This window comes from Oncorhynchus tshawytscha, linkage group LG16 (genome assembly GCF_018296145.1).
Source record: "Oncorhynchus tshawytscha isolate Ot180627B linkage group LG16, Otsh_v2.0, whole genome shotgun sequence".
Lineage (NCBI taxonomy): Eukaryota > Metazoa > Chordata > Actinopteri > Salmoniformes > Salmonidae > Oncorhynchus > Oncorhynchus tshawytscha.
The window spans coordinates 40,950,635-40,965,830 of record NC_056444.1 but is presented as its reverse complement, the minus strand read 5'-3'; the positions used below and the strand labels follow the sequence as shown (position 1 = coordinate 40,965,830).

General features: G+C 43.4%; 1 protein-coding gene across 2 annotated transcripts in view; it reads left to right on the top strand.

Annotated features, from left to right (window-relative positions):
* Positions 1-14,699: 14,699 nt before the first annotated feature.
* Positions 14,700-15,196, top strand: part of LOC112215660 (phosphatidate phosphatase LPIN2) — a 46,015-nt gene continuing 45,518 nt past the window's right edge. The window contains exon 1 of one of the 2 annotated variants that reach the window (XM_024374875.2): positions 14,700-14,960. The gene's annotated coding sequence lies outside the window, so the exon portion shown is untranslated. The remainder of the gene's footprint in view (positions 14,961-15,196) is intronic. The other variant, XM_024374876.2, reaches the window with a different exon arrangement.

Genomic DNA, 15,196 nt, shown 5'->3' with positions numbered 1-15,196 from the left:
ACAATGAAAAAGATGTGACCTACATTAGTAGCCCTATAATACTTCATCGGGCCGGTGTTTTTCTTTTTGTGTTGAAGAAGAGTGAGAACATACCAATTGTTTGCGAAGATTCTCCTCTGTTGAGATCCGCTACACAGTAGCTTCAGATCAGCCACAGAGTCTAACTGTGATTGCAGAATGTCGAGGTCCTCAGCTGTGGTCGATGGCCTTGTAGCATTAAGGAGCCTCAGTTGCTCTTGCTGATTCTCAATTATAATGTCTAGCTTCATCAGTATCTGTGTCTGGAAGGCTTAGCAAGACAACATTGATTAGAACAGAGACACATAACACATAGTAATTAAACAAGGGGTTTAAGCAGAAAGGATTAAAGGGTAGTTGCTATTTTCACCAAAGTACTGTTAAATCACAGATGAACATGTACAGTACTAACAAGACATCATTGCAATTATCTCCTGAGACTGCACGGCACTTGTGGATGCAGATTCCTTTTGTTGGAGACCTATGAGGATGGATAGGAGGTTTTAGTGTAAAGCAATTCATTCATGCTTAACAGTGCATTATGACATTTCAGAAAAAACAACGGTTTTGATTGAGGGGAAAATAGAGAGGGATGTGTTGATACTGTTGGGCACTACTAAGGGAGGTTGACTGTGTAGTGTAACAGACATGTAAAATCCTTACTGGATGCTGCAGGTAGCGCTACTCTGCCAGTTGTTGATTTGGCTGGTAGACCTGTAGGAAGTTGTAGAAGATTAGATAACTCAGGTACGTGAATTCAATATGCTAGTACAGTCAACACCAAAGATAAATGGACAGTGACACATATTTTAGATCTGCACTTCTCCACCTCAGATTTGAAATGAATGTGTCAACTTAATTTGATGATATCCTATATACACTATACAGCCAAAACTATGCGGACACCTGACCATCACACCTATATGAGCTTGTTGGACATCCCATTCCAAAACCATGGGCATTAATAAGGAATTGGCTCCCCTTTGCGGCTATAACATCCGCCACTCTTCTGGGATGGCTTTCCACAAGATTTTGGAGTGTGTCTGTTGTGCACAGTCATGCCTTTCCCAAACTGTTTCCACAAAGTTGGAAGCACCCAATTGTCTAAAGTGTCTTGGTGTCCTGTAGCATTAAGATGGCCCTTCACTGGATGCAAAGGCTTAGCTGGATTTTATTCACCTGTTAGCGATGGTGTGGCTGAAACTTCTGAACTCAATAATTAGTAGGGGTGTTCACATACCTTTGGCCATAGAGTGTAGGTCACTGTCCAAAATGTTGGTTCCTCTCAATACTCACTGCATGACACAGTTTGTGGTTCACTGGACACTTTGGAGGCTTTTCCTTTTTGCGGGATATCTTTGGGTAATTACAAATCATAAGATGCATGATTTATTGCATTGGAACAAAATTCTGTTTGTTGTGAAATAATAAATAATTATTCCATGTTAGACACCTTCATTTGTGTCCTGACATCTGGGTAGTAGAGGTAAACGTCAGGTTTTCTCTGGAAAGCAGGGTTCCATAAAGAACTCATCTATATCAGTTGCTAGATACAAAACAGAAAACGTGTCATAAGCATCGGATCTATGCCTATGTTAATATACTCAGTGTATAATCAACTTACTGCTGCTGTCATCAGAACAACCAGTCTGGTAACGAGCTGGGATGGTGTGTGGTCGTGCCTCCATTTCGCTAGTGCTTTCCACATTTTAGTTTTTTCCCCAGCTTTTTTTGCAAATTGGCGTGCTTTGGAGCAGTCCTCTGACAAATTTGAACAAATACGATTACATTTGGGAGAACAGAAACGTGACAGTGACTGTTGGTTGATAATGGACAAACTACATCGGTGGTACACTTTTACCAGTTGTTGTGTGAGGGATGACACGGATGCAATATTTAGGCCACCTCTCCTTGTCAGGAGCGTCACCTAGGGCTGGGCGATATGGCCAAAATCTCATATCCCGATAACGATGCAAATCACGATATAGCACATTTTCTGTAAATTCAATTAATAAATAGTTTATATAAAATGACCACATGTAAAAGCCTATTTCTTATTACATTTTGAATTACACTCAACAAATAAAAGGTACTTACTCATTTTGATTTATTTCTCCTTTTATTTAGAACCTTTGCAAATTTTTTATTTAGCATGTAACAAAATATTTATGTATAAAATCTAAAAAGGTAAATAGAAAACACTTCAACTATAGTTGCAAACAAAATAAATATAGGCCTAAAATATATATATATATTTTGGGGGGCTTGCCTGTTTTGCATGTATATTGGTATTAATACGTGTCACATATCAGTTTGGTACCTTGGGTCGAGTGTTAGCACCAAATCAAGAAACCCCCGTTTCTTGAACGTGTAAATTGGGGACATGTCTTTGCAGATGTAAGTTGTAACGGCAGCTGTTACCTCCTTCCATCTTCGTGATTCTTTGCCATATGATGTGCCGCGGGAAAAATCCTCTTGCAGCGTCTGAGTCAGGGGTTTGTTTTGAGCACTCAACTCTACTTTTTGGGGTCTCATCCGTAGACTCTCTCCGTACTGTTTCACGTGATTCTTGCGTAGGTGGTAAAAGAGGTTAGTGGTGTTTGAGCCTTTTGTCAGGACCGGCCTGCGGCATATTTTGCAGAAGGCGGTTTTCTGGTCCGTGTCAGACTTTTCATACACAAACCACGTCCATGTGACCCCTCCTTTAGGTATGATGTCCGTGTCTCCGTGCTCTGTGTCACATTCACTCTCCTCCATGTTTGTTAGTGTTGCACATTTCCTTCCACACGGCACGCAAAGTGTCGTCCAATTGACAAAACATATTGCCGTAAAGAGTGTGATTTGCGACACATCGAAATAAACGATATAGCATAAAGTGAAACGATATGCGTTTTTCTATCGTCGCACGATATATATCGCCATATCGCCCAGCCCTAGCATCACCTCTCGTCAGCTTCTTGTTGTAGCCTGTTGATGGCCAGTAGCACAGGAATCCCTGAAAGGAAAATGTACTTGATTGTCATCCACGGGCATTAACAGCACAGTACAGACCAAATATGAATTAGCTTAATGTTATGGTTCTATTTCGCAGCTTCTAAAGAAGTTAGCACCTTCTTGGTGGTCACGATCCATGACTTGACCACTGCTGCCACCGTGACTGGAGTTTCACTGTGGAACTCCACCACTGCATACACTGGCATCTGCAAAATGAAACAAGCCTCTATTCATTGAGCAGTTGAGTGACACATCAGAGAACTCTGTTGATTAGGCTACTCTGAAGACATCATTATACTGTTATTTCAGTATTGCACTTACAACCTCTTACATCTTGTGAAGAATTCTCAGAAATATAGCAGAGTCATCACTCTCCTTCACCATTTTAGCTGGTTTGTTTAGGCTTGCCAGTGGAAGGACTCTTATTGAGGTAGTCCCTGTCCTACCATGGTACACTCCAATCAATCTTGAGACACAGGGCTCAGAAAATAATGACTCAAGGTCATGGTACAACCTGCAGAGTAACCCACTGCCCTGTGACACTTCCTCGCACAACTCGCAGAACTTGTTCCCTGTCTGGAGCACATTGTCAGGCCTCCTGCATTTCACACTTTGTTGTTCCTTGGCAAACATAGGTATTTTAACCACAGCGACAGACTCAGAGAGACGTTTGACAATCTGGGCCAAGGGACGGTGTCCAGAGCAGACCACCTTCTTTCATTTCTGATTATAGTTTTCAAACTGAAAGCCAGAACACTTGTCCAGTCCACAAAATTGCTTTGCATCATCTGCAATGTGGAGCATGCTATGCACATTGTAAACAACAAACTCTGGGCCGTTTAGCTCACTGGCCTTCTTGACAAAATAGGCTAGCAGTTCTTTTGCAAAGTAATAGTGCTGCTCAATGAGGTGTGGACAGACACGTATACACATAGCCACTGAGAAGGTCAAAAAATTGTTATATAGGTCTGGTCTTAGGATGCCCTAAGTACAAGTTTGCCTGTGTACAGCATGAATTGACGGAATTCAGTGGCTTTCCATCTTTCGATTTCATCTAGACTCCTAAGCTTACGAGCAAAGATGTTGAGCACTGCCGGTTTCATCCCCAACATGCGGGCACTGATATTCACAATAAGACCCCTAGACATTCTTGTTTCCCTCTTTCCGTGCATCCAAGTCAGAATCAACTTCATTGTGACACCCAGACAAGCCTGATGCATATAGTCTACTGGGAAGGCCCTTCACCATGCCAATGTCCAACTCTATGAATGGAGACACCTGTTGGTGATGTTCTTGTTGAGTGTGCTCTCTAAATGACTGGTCAGTGCGTGCCTCTAGGTCTTCTACATCCTGATATATAACTCACCCAAACCAGACTCCCTTCTGGCTGCATCTCTCACATCTGAAGTATCCTGAGAATAGAATGCATTTTACCATGGCTCTGGCTGGTGTGTCACACACTACACATGGCAGAAGGATTTTTACTTGCCTGCCCCTATACACCATTCCCTCATCTTGAAGCTTCTTCATCTCTTGTATGGTATCATTAAGAAAGTCTAGGTCATTCGGTTTAGAATTTCCACATGAAAAAACACGGACCAGATTATGTTTTTTGAGCTCTTGAATAGGGGTAGTCCATCAGCATTCAGAGACCCATTCAAATACTCAGTCTCATCTGTGAAGCAACTGGGACACTTGTCTAAGTTCTTATTAAACATGTTCTCTACTCCCAAAAACACAGTCAATGCCAGACTTCATTTCGACCCGCACATGTTTATCAGTTAACAATGTACGTGCACTACATGGCAGATCATCAACTCCATGTTTTTTCAGTATCTTGAGAAAACCATCTGCTTACGGTATGCTTTATATTATTCACAACAAACCAAGAGGCTAAGTCTTCTCTTAGAGTGGATTCCATCACTGTGTCATTGTCTGAGTCTCCATAAATATCCCTTTGACTGATTTCCCCACCACCATCATCATCATCATCATCGGCTCCATAAATATCCCCTTCACTGATTTCACCATCATCATCGGCTCCATGAATGTCCCCTTCACTGATCTCCCCATCATCATCATTGTTGACTCCATGCTTGTCACTTTCTCTGATTTTGTTTGATGTGTCTAAGTCATAAGGACTTGGTGTGCATTCCATAGCAATCTCTGACTCCGCAGGATCAATGTGCCTTTCTTGGCCTGGCCTATTCAAGCTACAGTCCTTTTAGGAGCTTTCTGCTTAAGCCAATCCATTTCCTGTTGTAGCAGCGTTTTCTCGCTCTATCCATTATATCCTGAAATAAATGTATTGGTTGTGTCATTGGGATATACACACAGTGGCTAGTGGGGTGCTTATTTGAGTAATTGGGTGGGTTAATTCATTTTGACAATTCAGATAATCACCTTACGTTAGCTGGCTGGAGAAGGAAGACTCTTATGAAGAGTAAGTTACCAAGGGCTACAGCTGGTTCGTTGATTGGCTGGTTGGCAGGCTGTAACTGTAGGCAGAAAACAGAGATTGCCATGTTTCAATTCAAGGTGACTTGATCTAAGTTACATTGAAACATCTGTGTCAGCGAACGCACCAGGGGCTTGGCTTGAGAAATCCGAAGCAGCAGTACTTGGCAAAAGGAGAATGATGACCCAAAGAACACAAGGCAAAGGGGTAACGACCGAGGTAAAGACAGATTCAGGTTGGATATTCGGCTGTAGTTTTCCTTATGTCTACCAACAGCAGTTAGGGACCGTCAACATAGTGACAAATCAAATTTTTCAAATTTCAATAGCGCTTTAACCATTACTCCTAAAACTTTCAAAACTAGTTCTAGCTAACCCGATGGCATAGACACACATTGCACAAACTGTTTTTTTGTTGTCAATTACATCTCGCACTATTAAAAATTATTTATTTACACATTTTGAATTTCAATAGCTCTTTGGTCATGTGACCTACTGACTTCAAACAAGGTTCAGAATGTACACTCAGTGGTCCTACACATTGCACACCTGTTAGTTTGTCCATTTTCTGGGGTGCATTCAACCCCTCCACTGTGGAGAGCTATGAGAAGTGTAGAATAAGTGGGGGGCCTCGGCCGTCGGGAGAGCCTCTTTTGGCAGGTGAGTGGAGCCGTTCGTGACAGGGTTGGGGTGCGGCCGGATGAGTTGCTGCCCCTCTCCTGATGTGCACCGCATGTTTGTGGGGAACCTGGTGCTACATCATTCGTAGACCACCTGATTCTGGGTCAGGGTTTCGTACGTAGCGATCTATTGAAAGTTAGCCCTCGATCCTAGCTTTTGTCGGGGATGGAAGGCGTCTTCCACCACCTCCTTCTTTACTTACGGGTTACACGGTGCACAGAGAAGGGCCAGGGGCCAGACACAGTGTGAGAGAGCCCAGGCAGGTGGGCAGAAGGCATTGACATTGGGCTCTGGATAGATAGGGGACTAGGTGGTGGTCGCCCATCTGCCCGGGTCCCGTCCTCTGGTGGGACTGTGAGTCAGGTTGGGACTTGCTGTGGAAGTTAAAAGGTCACCAGGTGCACGAGGAGGAATCCACCAAGGCGGGGAGCACTCAGATTCCCGAGCAGGGGCGGCCGGACTCAGGGGCTGGGGGCAGCACTCAGGCTGTGGCGGTTGGGTTGGGGACTTAATCTCTGAGCGCATAAAAGTGGATGGGTCACCAGGTGCACAGAGCTTGTTTCAGGTTACCAGGTGCATAAGGAGGTCTCCATCAAGGCAGGGGGCACCCCCGAGTCCAAGCAGGAGCGGCCGGACTCGGGAGCTGGGGGCAACACTCAGGCCATGGAGGTTGGAGTGGGGACTTAGTCTCTGAGCGCATAAAAGTGGATGGGTCACCAGGTGCACAGAGCTTGTTTCAGGTTACCAGGTGCATAAGGAGGTCTCCATCAAGGCAGGGGGCACCCCCGAGTCCAAGCAGGAGCGGCCGGACTCGGGAGCTGGGGGCAACACTCAGGCCATGGATGTTGGAGTGGGGACTTAGTCTGTGAGCAGAAAAAATCTTGCGGGTCACCAGGAACACAGAACCTGTTTCGGGTTACCAGGTGCACAGATCCTGTTTCGAAATAGACATCTACAGTTCCACTGTCAGGAACCATGTGCACCTGTTAACCCATAACAGGCTCTGTGCACATAGTTCCTGACAGCGGGACTGTAGACATCTTAGAGTATAGCTTACACCCTCGAACTACAGACCTCCACACCTACACTCCCTACCCAGTCAACACCTCTCTCCCTTGGCCTTCGAGTATAGCTTACTCCCTGTAATTACCAAGGCCAAGGGAGAGGGGTGTTGAACGGGTTGGGAGAGTAGGTGTGGAGGCCTGGAGGTCTGTAGTTCCAGGGAGTAAGTTATACACTCTCAGGCCCAGGGAGAGGGTGGGCAGGGAGTGTAGTCCTTGAGGCCTGGAGTCAGAGGTCACCAGGTCAATGGGGGCCTGCCCGCAGGTCAGGAAGGCCCAAGTGAATAGGTGTGTGTGAGTGACCAAAGAGCTATTGAAAATTAATGTAAAATTGTGTGAGATGAAAATTGACAAACTAAAGGGTGTGCAACATAGAAGGGTAGTCAGTGGACATTCTGAACCTTGTTTGAAGTCAGTAGGTCACATGACCAATGAGCTAAGGTCCAAATTGTGAAAATTAGACCTGTGCAATGTTGTGCGCAATTTTTACAACATCATGACACTTATTTGGGGTCTGTGGCTCCAGTGGTTTGAAATCTTTTGAGGTTTAAAAGCATGACTGTGTCAAACAGTACCAAATCCCTACCTATTGGCTACGTTGGAATAAGTTTCAAATACATTTATTTTTAAACGTTTATTTGAAACCTACTGACAATGTTTTTATAAACGTTGGCCAAGAGTTCCTTTTCGTATGTGTCAACAGTACCAAATCCCAACCTATTGGATACATTTGGAATAGGTTTGAAATACTTTTTTTCTTTTAAAAAGCTCTATTTTGGAATGTTGAGAGGACATTTTTACAACGTTTGTTTATGCAACACCAATATACAACCTTTTCCAACTTAAGTTCAACGTTGATTTAGGTTCCAGGAACGTTTTGTGCGACTTGGGTAAACGTGGACTCATTGGAAATGTGTAGTTCCAAGCCAGTGGTGGGTGCTGAGGGGAGAACGGCTCATAATAAATAGAAAGGACTCAAACAAATGGAAACCATGTTTTGATGGTTTCTTTTGATGACTGTAATAACCTTGGTTTCATGCATGTTAACATTAGAAGCTTCCTCCCTAAGTTTGTTTTATTCACTGCTTTAGCACACTCTGCCAACCCGGATGTCCTAGCCGTGTGAATCCTGGTTTAGGAAGACCAACCAAAAACATCCCTGACTACAACATTTTCAGACAAGATAGAAAGGCCAAAGGGGGTGGTGTTGCAATCTACTGCAGAGATAGCCTACAGAGTTCTGTCCTACTATCCAGGTCTGTACCCAAACAATTTGAACTTCTACTTTTAAAAATCCAACTTTCTAAAAACAAGTCTCACTGTTGCCACCTACTATAGACCACCCTCTGCTCCCAGCTGTGCTCTGGACACTATATGTGAACTGATTCCCCCCCCATCTATCTTCCGAGCTCATGCTGCTAGGTGACCTAAACTGGAACATGCTTAACACCCCAGCTATCCTACAATCTAAGCTTGATGCCCTCAATCTCACACAAATTATCAATGAACCTACCAGGTACCACCCCAAAGCTGTGAACACGGGCACCCTCATAGATATCATCCTAACCAACTTGCCCTCTAAATACACCTCTGCTCTTTTCAACCAAGATCTCAGCGATCACTGCCTCATTGCCTGCATCCGTAATGGGTCAGCGGTCAAGCGACCTCCACTCATCACTGTCAAACGCTCCCTGAAACACTTCAGCGAGCAGGCTTTTCTAATCGACCTGGCCCGGGTATCCTGGAAGGATATTGATCTTCCTCACCGTCTTAAACTTCTTGATGCACCCATCCCGTTAGTGGGATCATTTCCGTCACCTTTCCGCTTAATTGCAGAGCACCAAATTCAAATTAAATTACTAAAAATATTTAATTTTCATGAAATCACAAGTGCAATATAGCAAAACACAGTTTAGCTTGTTGTTAATCCACCTGGGGTGTCAGATTTCAAAAAAGCTTTTCGGCGAAAGCATACCAAGCGTTTATGTAATGACATCTCTCTCAGCAGACAAAATATTACAAACAGCTAGCAGCCAAGTAGATTGGTCAGAAAAGCAATAAAATGAATCGCTTACCTTTGATCTTCAGATGTTTGCACTCACAAGACTCCTAGTTACACAATAAATGTTCCTTTTGTTCCATAAAGATTATTTTTATATCCAAAATACCTCTATTTGGTTGGCGCGTTATGTTCAGAAATCCGCAGGCTCGAGCGGTCACGACCGGGCAGACACAAATTCCAAATAGTATCCGTAAAGTTCGTGTCAAACGTTGTACCGTAAAAACGTTTTTTAGAATCAATCCTCAGGTTGTTTTTACAATATATAATCAATAATATTTCAACCAGACTGTACCTTCTTCAATAGGAGAGAGAGAGAAAATGTCTGCTCCAAGCTGTTGCGCATGCAAAACGCTGCTGGCACCCAAGCCATACAATGACGCGATGTGATCTTACTCGTTCATTTTTCTAAATAAAAGCCTGAAACTATGTCTAAAGACTGTTCACAACATGTGGAAGCCATAGGAAAAGGAATCTGGTTGATATCCCTTTAAATGGAGCGAAGGCAGTCAATGGAACAGAGAGCTTTCAGGAAAAACAGCACGTCTGGGTTGGATTTTCCTCAGGTTTTAACCTGCAATATTAAATCTGTTATCCTTTTGTGACTAGGGGGCAGTATTTTCATTTTTGGAAAAATAACGTTCCTGTAGTAAACGGGATATTTTGTCAGGACAAGATGCTAGAATATGCATATAATTGACCGCTTAGGATAGAAAACACTCTAAAGTTTCCAAAACTGTAAAGATATTGTTTGTGAGTATAACAGAACTGATATTGCAGGCGAAAGCCTGAGAAAAATCCAATCCGGAAGTGCCTCATGTTTTGAAAGCTCTGCGTTCCAATGCGTCCCTATTGAGCAGTGAATGGGCTATCAACCAGATTACTTTTTCTCCGTATTCCCCAAGGTGTCTACAGCATTGTGACGTAGTTTTACACAATTATGTTGAAGAATACCCGTAAGCGGCTACATTGCGTAAGTGGTCACCTGATGGCTCTGAGTGATTCTCGTGTAAAATACAGAGGTAGCCATTATTCCAATGGGTCCTACTGAAAAACCAATTGTCCTGGTGGATATATTATCGAATAGATATTTGAAAAACACTTTGAGGATTGATTATAAACAATGTTTTCCATGTTTCTGTCGATATTATGGATTCTAATTTGGAATATTTTTTCTGAGTTTTTGTGACTGCAATTGCCTGGTGATTTCTCAGCCAAACGTGAAGAACAAACGGAGCTATTTCACCTACAAAAATTATATTTTTGGAAAAAAGGAACATTGGCATCTAACTGGGAGTCTTGTGAGTGAAAACATCCGAAGCTCATCAAAGGTAAACTATTTAATTTGATTGCTTTTCTGATTTCCGTGACCAAGTTACCTGCTGCTAGCTGGACAAAATGCTATGCTAGGCTATCGATAAACTTACACAAATGCTTGTCTAGCTTTGGCTGTAAAGCATATTTTGAAAATCTGAGATGACGGGGTGATTAATAAAAGGCTAAGCTGTGTCTCAATATATTTCACTTGTGATTTTCATGAATAGGAATATTTTCTAGGAATATTTATGTCCGTTGCGTTATGCTAATTAGTGCCAGTCGATGATTACGCTCCCTTATGCGGGATGGGGAGTCACTAGAGGATTTATACTCGCAGACAATATTTTGACAGTTTTGGCAACTTTAGAGTGTTTTCTATCCTAATCTGACAATTATATGCATATTCTAGATTCTGGGCCTGAGAAATAGGCAGTTTCATTTGGGTATGCTTGTCATCGGCAGTGTAGCCTAGTGGTTAGAGCATTGGACAAGTTCAAATCCCCGAGCTGACAAGGTACAAAATCTGTCGTTCTGCCCTTGAACAGGCAGTTAACCCACTGTTCCTAGGCTGTCATTGAAATTAAGAATTTGTTCTTAACTGACTTGCCTAGTAAAATAAAGGTTTAAAAAAATCCAAACATCAAAATACTGCCCCCTACACTTAACAGGTTAAATAAGCATGCCCCATTCAATAAATTTAGAACCAGGAACAGATATAGCCATTGGTTCTCTCCAGACCTGACTGCCCTTAACCAACACAAAAACATCCTATGGCGTTCTGCATTAGCATCAAACAGTCCTGTGATATGCAACTTTTCAGGAAAGTCAGAAACCAATATACACAGGCAGTTAGAAAAGCCAAGGCTAGCTTTTTCAAGCAGAAATTTGCTTCCTGCAACACAAACTCCAAAAAGTTCTGGGACACTGTAAATCCATGGAGAATAAGAACACCTCCTCCCAGCTGCCCACTGCACCGAGGAAAGGAAACTCTGTCACCACCGATAAATCCACTATAATTGAGAATTTCAATAAGCATTTTTTCTACGGCTGGCCATGCTTTCCACCTGGCTACCCCTACCCCGGTCATATGCACTGTACCCCCCCACAGCAACTCGCCCAAGCCTTCCCCATTTCTCCTTCTCCCAAATCCAGTCAGCTGATGTTCTGAAAGAGCTGCAAAATCTGGACCCCTACAAATCATCCAGGCTAAACAATATGGACCCTTTCTTTCTAAAATTATCTGCAGAAATTGTTGCAACCCCTATAACTAGCCTGTTCAACCTCTCGTGTCGTCTGAGATTCCGAAAGATTGGAGCAGCTGCGGTCATCCCCCTCTTCAAAGGGGGGACACTCTTGACCCAAACTGCTACAGACCTATACAGTATCTATCTTTCCCTGCCTTTCGAAGGTCTTCGAAAGCCAAGTCAATAAACAGATTACTGACCATTTCGAATCCCACCGCACCTTCTCTGCTATGCAATCTGGTTTCAGAGCTGGTCATGGGTGCACCTCAGTCACGCTCAAGGTCCTAAACGATATCTTAACCGCCATCGATAAGAAACAATACTGTGCAGCCGTATTCATTGACCTGGCCAAGGCTTTCGACTCTGTCAATCACCACATTCTCATCGGCAGACTCGATAGCCTTGGTTTCTCAAATGATTGCCTCCCCTGGTTCACCAACTACATCTCTGATAGAGTTCAGTGTGTCAAATCGGGGGGCCTGTTGTCCGGGCCTCTGGCAGTGTCTATGGGGGTGCCACAGGGTTCAATTCTTGGGCCGACTCTCTTCTCTGTATACATCAATGATGTCGCTCTTGCTGCTGGTGAGTCTCTGATCCACCTCTACGCAGACGACACAATTCTGTATACTTCCGGCCCTTCTTTGGACACTGTGTTAACAACCCTTCAGACGAGCTTCAATGCCATACAACTCTCCTTCCGTGGCCTCCAACTGCTCTTAAATACAAGTAAAACTAAATGCATGCTCTTCAACCGATCGCTGCCTGCACCTGCCCGCCTGTCCAGCATCACTACTCTGGACGGTTCTGACTTATAATATGTGGACAACTACAAATACCTAGGTGTCTGGCTAGACTGTAAACTCTCCTTCCAGACTCACATCAAACATCTCCAATCCAAAGTTAAATCTAGAATTGGCTTCCTATTTTGCAACAAAGCATCCTTCACTCATGCTGCCAAACACCCTCGTAAAACTGACCATCCTACCGATCCTCGACTTCGGCGATGTCATTTACAAAATAGCCTCCAATACCCTACTCAATAAATTGGATGCAGTCTATCACAGTGCCATCTGTTTTGTCACCAAAGCCCCATATACTACCCACCACTGCGACCTGTATGCTTTCGTTGGCTGGCCCTCGCTTCATATTCGTCGCCAAACCCACTGGCTCCAGGTCATCTACATGACCCTGCTAGTTAAAGTCCCCCCTTATTTCAGCTCGCTGGTCGCCATAGCAGCACCCACCTGTTGCATGCGCTCCAGCAGGAATATCTCTCTGGTCACCCCCAAAACCAATTCTTCCTTTGGCCAATTCTTCCTCTCCTTCCAGTTCTCTGCTGCCAACGACTGTAACGAACTACAAAAATCTCTGAAACTGGAAATACTTATATCCCTCACTAGCTTTAAGCACCAGCTGTCAGAGTAGCTCACAGATTACTGCACCTGTGCATAGCCCATCTATAATTTAGCCCAAACAACTACCTCTTCCCCTACTGTATGTATTTATTTATTTAGCTCCTTTGCACCCCATTCTTTTTATTTCTACTTTGCACATTCTTCCACTGCAAATCTACCATTCCAGTGTTTTACTTGCTATATTGTATTTACTTTGCCACCATGTCATTTTTTTGCCTTTACCTCCCTCATTTTCTCACATCGTATATAGACTTATTTTTCTACTGTATAATTGACTGTATGTTTGTTTTACTCCATGTGTAACTATGTGTTGTTGTATGTGTCGAACTGCTTTGCTTTATCTTGGCCAGGTCGCAATTGTAAATGAGAACTTGTTCTCAACTTGCCTACCTGGTTAAATAAAGGTGAAATAAAAATATATATGTTTTTGATGTATTTGATACCATTCAACCCATTCCTCTCCAGCCATTACCACGAGCCCGTTCTCCTCAATTAAGGTGCAACCAGCCTCCTGTGGTTCGGACTGTGTTCTTTAAGAGGTGATTATATTAAAACCACATAGTTATAACATTTATTTAACAATCCCTTGAAAACGGCATGTAGTTAGTTGTCAATGGTTTTAATGGAGCTGGGGTCTTCTTGCCCCCCCCCAGCAGCCAAATCAAACTTTCTGTTTGCACCGTTTTGTGATGTTTTATTGATAAATACACGGCCAGAGTAAGGGTAAACTCACCCTGGCAATCTACTCCGATTTCAAAGCACTCTGGTTTGAGAGTGCCAGAGCGCTGAATAATTGATGAATGCCCAAACCGTTTGTTATGACATGTGTAAGTACACATTGGCAAAATGTTTTTATTAACTTGTTGCCAGTAACACAGTTAAAGGCACTAACCCTCTTGATAACATGAACACACTAATAAGCTCTGCTAGGGCGAGTTAAATGTTCAGAGGTGTTTTCTCATTTGTGTTTGGAAGTAGCTAGCAAGCTAGCCAACTTTAGCCAGTTAGCTTGGCTGCTTGATTGCCGTTATGAAGTCAGAACAAACGGATCAACACAACTCCTCGGCCATAAGCGTCCAGTGTGAACTCCGAGGGCGAAATACACGGAATTTACGAACGGACAATCTGACAATGCACCTAATTTACACACGCCCAGAGCGCATTCTGACACTCCAGAGTGAATCTGTGTGTAACATGATATTGGTCAAAAACCGATTTGGAAGAGGAAGCGAGACATCCCACTCCCTCGTTTTTGTGATTCATATAGAGTCAATGAACTAACACATTCGGCACACACTGGTTGAATCAACGTTGTTTTCACGTCATGCCAATGAAATGACGTAGAACCAATTTGGAATAGACGTTGAATTGACGTGCCCAGTGTCAAACAGACCAGACCCAGCCCAGAATACTTTCGGTATTTGCGGGACCAGACCCAGCTGTAATACATTGTTGCCTATGGGAGAGACACCCCGTTAAGCAGACCGGAACAGACAGTTTTTTAATGTTAAACGGACTGAGTGGGACATCTTTATTTATCCATCATCTTTGACTATAACGTTGTATCACGTGGAAGAGCGGTTTACCTGGTCACATGGTCAGATCATAGTGCCGCGAGACGATTCAATGTCGAGCTGAAGTGAGCTGCGGTTGTTGAGGAGATACGACCGTGACAAATTAGGGATACCGGCTGGCAAATGACTGTCTGCAAACGGTACGTATACAAGTATTACTCTCACCGGTGAAGTTGATAAGCTCCAGTTTTCTGAGAAACAGTAGGTTTTTCATAGAGCCTTTGGTGTGAAGCTGACGTTTGACCAGGCTATGTAGGGCAACACAGTATCGGCTTTATGCTGCTGTATGAAGCTATAAGGAAATGTTTTTTTTTTTTTAGGATTTCTGACGACCAGCTTCTGCGAGCTTTCGCTCCTGTAGTTCTAAATGGTTGGC